This window comes from Carlito syrichta, unplaced genomic scaffold (assembly GCF_000164805.1).
Source record: "Carlito syrichta isolate Samal-C Ts95f unplaced genomic scaffold, Tarsius_syrichta-2.0.1 Scaffold146042, whole genome shotgun sequence".
NCBI classification, from domain to species: domain Eukaryota; kingdom Metazoa; phylum Chordata; class Mammalia; order Primates; family Tarsiidae; genus Carlito; species Carlito syrichta.
In genome coordinates this window covers 1-8,112 of record NW_007090138.1, presented here as the reverse complement: position 1 = coordinate 8,112, position 8,112 = coordinate 1, and the positions used below count along the sequence as shown (strand labels likewise).

General features: G+C 35.4%; 1 pseudogene; it reads right to left on the bottom strand.

Moving 5' to 3' along the window:
• Positions 1-611: 611 nt before the first annotated feature.
• Positions 612-836, bottom strand: LOC110594845 (annotated as a pseudogene).
• Positions 837-8,112: the final 7,276 nt, after the last annotated feature.

Sequence of the window (8,112 nt, the reverse complement as noted above, 5' to 3'; positions counted from 1 at the left end):
GGTCAAATTTTCAAAACCATAACCTCTGCTAACATATCTCCACTCTTCTCACAACCTAGGAACTCTTTTTTGCCTGTCTGGCAGAGTTTTGCCTTTTGTATGAGCAGCTTAGCATTTGACCAGTATAACAAATATGGATATTTCTTAACCAACTCTTCCAAGAGGCTCCTATCTCCCTAATTGCAGTCACCTCGGTCTCCTGGAAACAATTTCTGCTTCTCCCGCTCAGTGCCTACTTGAACTGTTTTTTCAGGTCCTGATTTTGACAATTGTAGAGGAAGCCAAGATGAACACTGAGATGATTTCACGAATTTCCCTTCTCTCAGGCCCCAGAGCTCTTCCATGCTTCTTGTTCAGTGGCTGAAGATGGTTGTTTCTTATGGATTTTGTTTTTCTTGAGTACTAGGTAAATTTAATATCTCTTACTCCATCATGGCTGGAACTGGAAAGCAAATTTCACATGTAAAACTTCGTCTTCTGATGTACTTATAGAGATGTGTTCTCTCATATTTTATTAAAATCACTTCTCTTTTTTGACATACCACATAAATGCTTTATTTAACAGTCGCAGACCATGGCCATCCCTGAGTGTCGACCCCAACATCCAGGACCTAGCAGCCAAGCTCAGCGCAGTCTCCCAGCCTCCCAGCCTCTTCTTCAGACTCCAATAGGGTGAGCATGTTGCCGTCGCCCAGCGGGGCTACGTTGCAATGATGGAGTGGCTCCTGCCGTCCATGAATTCCACGCACCTGCGTGCACTGTCCCTGCTAGCTGGTCCTGCCCAGCACTTTGGTGTTCCTGGCCAGCTTGATAGGCTGCACACGGCTTGTGTTCATGATGGTGGTGTGGCGGTGGTCAGGCGGAGAGTAAATTTATTTTAGTTTTGAATTTTATGTTTTTCTTTAACCCTTATGAATTGTATCCTTATATGCTCTGAAAACTACCTAATTTTAATTTTTGTTTTTTTATGTATTGAATTCATTTTTACAGCACAATTTGATAAGCTATCTCTTTTCTTTTCTTTCTTTTTTTAGAAAGTAGAATTTATTGAGAGGACAGAAAAGCTCCCACAGTGGAAGGGGATTGTAAGGGGTTGCCCTATCTATCTGTTTTCTGCATATTTGTGGGTAAGACTGTATAACAGAATGTTTAGGACTACCTGGTATCAAGTTCTGACTCAGTCATTTCTTAGTTCTGATACTTTGGGTAAATTACGTTATTTCTTTGTGTGCCATTTTCCTAACCTGTAACATGCAGATAAAAATACAATGTATATCACAGACAGTTATGACTTAATTTATGTAAAAAAAACTCTTTGAGTCTTATCGGTCATATTGCAGGTATTCGTTACATTTAACTCTTGTATAACCATTTATGATATGATGTCTATTATATACCCAATTTCCAGAAATAAATTTGGGAGTGTTTCTAGAGTTTCTGTTTTTCTCCAATGATATCATTTGCCTGTGCTTGTCCAGTATCACATTTTTTCTTCAATGGATATGGTTTTTTTTGTTATTTTTTTCTAAGGCATAAAGCTGAATTCAATTTTGTTTAGACAGATGGCATATTTTTTTTCAAATAACACATCAAGGAGACAGAATAGCATGGGGCGCTGGTCTAAATGATTCCAAATTTAAAGGAAGCCAATTACTATAGCTTTATAATATGTCTTAATATCTGTTAATATGAAAATATAATTGTTTCTACTTCTCATTAAATTTCAACCACCATTGTACTTTTATTTTTCAATACATATTTAGAATCAGTTCATTTTTTAAACCCAGGGCTTTCTGTGATTGATTATGCAACAATTTTTAGGCATGGATATACACAACACAAAAAAGACAAAATCTTTGATCCTGTAGAGCATAATCTTTGAGCACAGGGAGAAATAGATTAATCTTTACAAATATAAGACATGGACAATTTTGAAATGATTCACAAAATTGTTCTAAAAAATATAGAAAGGCTCTGTACTCAGGAAAGATAATACACATTTATCTTTATCAGACACAGAATACATACAAGAAAATCAATCAATACTAGGCTTCCCAGCAAGCTTTAGTGTAAGAATTCATATGATATATGAGCTTTCCTGATACAAGACAATGCATTTAGGAATCAACAGCACTAGTTTAGCATAAGAAATTCTAATTACCTGAAGCCTAATAAATTAATTCTAAATAACTAATCCATTTTACTCTATGATTGTTGTTTTGTATATGAATATGTTACAAGCTTGGGGTGCAATTTCAAGGTTATCTTTGTTATTACATAAACCCCGTGCAATGGCAAAATGAATAAGCAAGATACAAATTCTATTTAAAAAGTTTTAAAGCATCCGTTGACTTTGACAAGTTTTCAAATACTTCTATATTATCAGTGGGATATAAAAAGTCTCTTCATCTGTCATTTCTGTTAAGTTGGGGAGGAAAAACCAACCAGGGAAAGGCTTGTGATAGGAGACATACATGAATGCATATTTTCTAGAGAGCAAATATTTTGTATTTTTTAAAAAAAAACCTAAAAAGAAAATAAACAATGAAAAGACTTCCATCTCTTTGTAGAAACACTGGAAATGATTATTTCACTGATTAACTATTATAATGACTGACTATTTATATACATTTTTACATACAACCAAAGCCAGATAATTATGATTGGAATTATGATGTTCACTTTAGTGTAATTGTCATTCAGTATATGTTGGGCTTGGTATTTACTCTGGTGGAGATTTGGCAATTGCTTTTCTCAACAAGTAGTCTTTCCAAAAGTATCATTAGAGTACCTTTGTCTTTCAGCATGTATTTGCATTTGTTTGTTTGTAATATATCTTAGTTGTCAAAGCACTCCATTTTCTGAGATTAGTCAATGAGATTCTCAATCCTCACACAGTAATGCCTAAATTTATCTGGGTTCCAAATTTCAGAGAAAAATTAAGGAAATTTTGGACATTAAAACATTCATCAAGTATTTGTCTGAAATTATTTAGTTCCAAAATTTGAACAGTAAGATTTCCAATTGCCACAGATACCAATATATATATATATATATATTTTTTACAATGCTGAGAAGTATTGCAAGCTTTAGTATAGCTACCTCACTAGTTGACACAGAGAATTAAGTTTCAGGAAAATGTTGGTGATTTATTTCATAAACCAATTTCTGCAATTAATTAACTCACATGACTTCAGAATTTACAGTAAACTTAAGTTAACAAGGCATTTAAGGGAGGCTGGCTATCTCAAAAGGTAAAGAAGACAAAGTTTTCAAGAATATTTGCAATTTTAATTCATAGTTTCTTTCAATGCTACCAATTTTAAAAGGAATAACAATCTCTAAGAAAAATTGCCATCAACTTTAAATCATTGTTTTTACACATATTATGGATCAAAATAGAACCTTAAAATAGTCTTTATCTATCTATCTATCTATCTATCTATCTATCTATCTATCTATCTATCTACCTATCTATCTATCTATCTATCTATTATACTAGTGATGTACATTTCTAGTAAGATGCTAAAGAACTAACGTTCATTCCTTGGTTGTGAATTATTTTTTAGGCCATCTTGGATTCCTTTAAAGAACTAATATCACATTACTATTTTAAAAGATAAATAAGTATTTTGTATAAATCTATAGCATGATTATTTTGGCCTATTTTCAAACCTTTATTTGAGGAGGAATAATTCATCAGTTTAATTTAGGAAAGTGCTAACCTATACACCCTCTATATCAGCAAATCTTCAGAGAAGATCGCTGTGATTGTATCTCTATATGTGTAGAAATAAATTACAGTAAAACTTCTTTTAGTAAGTAAGACTTGGGAATTATCGAACTACAATTTTCTAAGTACAAAACAATAGTTACAGAGTTACAAAATGAAGCTTAATTTTATCTAGTTATTCATTTATAGTACCAGAGTTAGTAGATAATTTGTTTCTTCTGGGTGATAGCAGAATAGATTTGAAAGTTTAATAGATTTAAAAAGTGAAAAACAAATGGGAATGAGTACAGAAAAATATAATTGGCATTTTCATATCTACAGGGATCTTGCTAACGTAGTTTTAAGAGTTTTACCTACGTAAGTTAATTTGCATTCTTTCCTTTCATCTATAATCTGGTTTACTCTATATTTGGCTTATTACTCATTATTCTCATGATGCAATGCAAAGTGCACAATAATAGATTCTAAAGAACTGCAGTTTAAATTAAGAATGCTTTGGGCTTACGCATATATGCTCCCATACATACAGAGGGTACCAAAAAAGTGTATACACAATTTAAGAAAGGAAAAACACTGTATTAAAATTGTAATACTCAGAGAGCACATTTCATCAATAAGGATACCTGATCTCAAACTAGGTGAAGTGGGGACCAAAGTGAGGCCCAAACTTTACCTGTGTAATGACCATTTACATACCTAAGCCTGAATTGTACCCCACATCTTTAAAATAAAAAAATTTTAAAAATATTTTATTTATTTTAGATTGTGGGGTATAATTCACGGTTAGGTATACAAATATTCATTGTTCAGGTACCCTTGTTGATGATGTGTGCCCCCCCCAGGCAGACTACTGTCAACCCCATCTTCTTTCCCAGTTTCCTGCTACTGTCAATCCTTTTGTTATAGTATTATGGTAGTTGTTCAAGGTCCATTAATGAGTGAGAACATGTGATACTCAGATCTTTGTTTCTGTGAAAGATCACACAGTATTATAAACCCTAATTCCATCCAGGTTGCTGCAAAGTTCATGATTTTGTTCTTCTTTATGGCTGCGTAATATTCCATTGTGTATATGACCACATTTTTTAAATCCAGTCCTCTTTTGATCGGCAGCACGGTTGGTTCCGTGTTCTTGCTATTGTGAACAATGTTGCAATGAACATATTTTCCAACTCCGTGTCTGACAAATGCCTAACATCAAGGATCTACAAGGAACTCGAACATGCTGAAAAGAAAGAAAACAAACAGCCCCATTACAAAGTGGGCAAAAGATATGAACAGATACTTCTCGAAAGAAGACACAGAAGCAGCCAATAGATACATGAAAAAATGTTCAGCTTCACTAGTCATCAAGGAGATGCAAATTAAAACTACACTGAAATACCACCTACCTCCAGTCAGAATGGCCATCATCAATAACTCAAAAAATAACAGATGCTGGAGAGGATGTGGTGAAAAGGGAACACTTCTGCACTGTTGGTGGGAGTGTAAACTAGTACAACCTCTGTGGAAAACAGTGTGGCGATTCCTAAAAGTTCTAAAAATTGACCTTCCATATGACCCTACAATCCTCTTACTGGGAATATACCCGGAAGAACTCAGATCACTCTATAAAAAAGATACCTGCACACGTATGTTTAAAATAAAGATTTAAAAAAAAATTATGATGCTCAATAAGATGAATGCAAGTCACATTTGACTTTTGTAATTATAAGAGGGGGTCAAAGTGGTTACCATTAGTGTCCAGACATTTCTAATCATAGTGAACATCTCTTAAACTGTGTATACATGTTTTTTGGCACCCCTGGTATACTATATTGATCTGAATGTCTTCTAAGCCTGACCCAGGAAGACTGTTCAGAAAGAAAGCTGTGTAAGGCAATATGACACACAATTAGAGCAGCCAGATAAAATGCAGGAGGCCAAACATTTTTTTGGACACATGTATATGAAAAATTATGTTCATTTGAAATTCAGGAGTGACTAGGTATCCTATATTTGTATTTGCTAGATCTAGCAACATTTCATAAAATTTTAGGATACAAGTGGCTTTTTTCAGAGTACACATAGTGCTAAACATTGTTCCAGGAACATTGTAAAAGTTCAAAATGTGCTGGAAAGTGTTAATAATAAAAATGACAAAATAAAAACGATAAATTGTGGTATGTTGACAAAATTTGAAAAGAACCCTCTAACATATGCTATATGTTGTAGAAAATAATCAAGGAAAAAAATAATACTCCAAACATTATTAAGAATAAAATTAATTCCTAAGGACTAATTTCAAACTATCAATGTATAATACTTCTTTAGGTATTTGCAGAGAAGGGTTATTCAAGCATCAGTGGAAGGCAGAGTTTTCTGTAAACAAATGGAAACAGGAATACCTATAGAACCAGTCCAAGCCAAGATGTACAGCCAGTACAGAAACCAACTATTTCCTCAGGAAAATTGAGAAGAATGTTAAAGAGAATGCTTTAAAATGCAATTTCAGGATTTATGTCAAAAAAGTTTTGCTCACATAGACCTTATACTTTTTAGTGTAATAGTTAAATGCTGCAAACTTGAACTTGCTGGTATGTTTTCAACATGACATTTAGAATATTAGCACAAAGCTTCACAAGTTTTTCCCTTTTCAAGATCATTTGTTTTCTCATATAATATGGAACCAAGTCTCATAAAAATTGCATAATTACATTAACCATCTAGTTAATCCAATTTCTGGGACTTGGACCTAGGTTACTTGACCCCAAGACTTGTGCTCTTTCCATAGCATATAAATACAAGACAGAAGAGTCTTTAATCTCAGGAATAACTGAGTGCTCAAGAGTTTATTAAAAACTGTTTTTTGACGTTTCAAATCTTCTATGTTATCACTGCGTACTTAGCGCTTTTAAATAGTCTTCACGTTGTATTAAGGGATTCGATTCAGGCAAATTGGTGCCAATGAGTTATTCTATTATATTCTTGGGGGATGGGATAGAAAATAATATTTATTAGAAGTCCTAAGGTCAGGAAGAATAGAATTATTATGTCATTTGGCAGTAGCTGGTGGGCACTACTTGGAAATTAAATTTACTTTAGATTTTGATCTTTCTTTAACCATTTACTTGGTGAGCATCAAATCAATTTTCACTTGTCTCAGGTCTCCGGTACAGTTAATAGGCTCATTGCTTCTCATGATTAAATAATCATATTTTGGTGTTCTTTTCTTTTTTAAAAAATTATTTCTATGGCATATCTAATCCTTAAGACTGTTTCTGACAGTCTGACCCTGCCTGTTTTAGTTGATTTCAGTCAACTAAAATGTGTTGGGTGATTTACCAAATTGTAGCATATGGAATGCAAATAAAAACTTACAATATTTCTAAGTAGTAGCTCTTCCAAGTGGGGAAGAGAACTTAGAGGAAAGATCTAATACAGGGGAAGGGAACAGCATAGATAGACTCTTCTGAGCAGCACACTAAGCAAATTACACTGTCAGACCTTTGAATTAGAACTTCATCTTTGGGGAAACGGCAAGATGGCGACAGGGCAACCCGATCTCTGAAGTCCTCTGCAAAGGAGATCTGCAGTGGGTCTCTGACTCTCGCCCTGGGGGGCTGGGGACCCCAACATCGCAACCTGCTCTTCATACAGAGCTTGGCCGTTGTCACTGCTGGGACATCGCAACAGACTGGACAGTTACTGCAGCACAAACAGTGCCACTGCCACTGCCGCCGCAGCCCCTCCCCCCACTGCCGCTGCCGTTGCCGCCACTGCTGCAGCCTCTGTGACAGGTAACATATCACACCATCTGGGCCCGAGGCGATCCACATCAAACCCCTTCAGGGAAGATCTGCTGGGATCGCTGCCACCTCTCCTGAGTCGGAGACTGTTCTGCCCGCCAGGGGTAAGACTCCTGTTGCCTGCTCAGAGGCAGGGAGCCATCTTGTTCCTGTCCGGCCCCACCCCCTCTGGGGCGAGCAGCTGAGATAGCACCACCTGCTGACGATTCAAGGTAACAACACTGAAACGGGAGAAACAAGCTTGATAAAGACATAGACCAAAGTGCTGAACGGAGGTCAATCTGAACTGTCCTTCACAGCAGATCAGGGGCAATTGACTCTAACTGCAAACTAATTTACCAGCTTGAAAAGAAAACTAGAAATCAGACCTGAAAGGACATTGGACTAAACGAAAGGTCTCAGAGTGTGCTTCATTGATTCTATCAGTCTAATGACTTAATTCTATTCCTACTGTATTGTTCCCTTTTTCTTTTTTCCTTTTCCTTTTCTTCTCTTTTCTTCTCTCTGTAAACCATATCTTTTGTATAGAGGAACAGCACACTAACAAGGTGGTTGGTTAGCTTGTATGTTAAGTATCACTATATGTTTTAT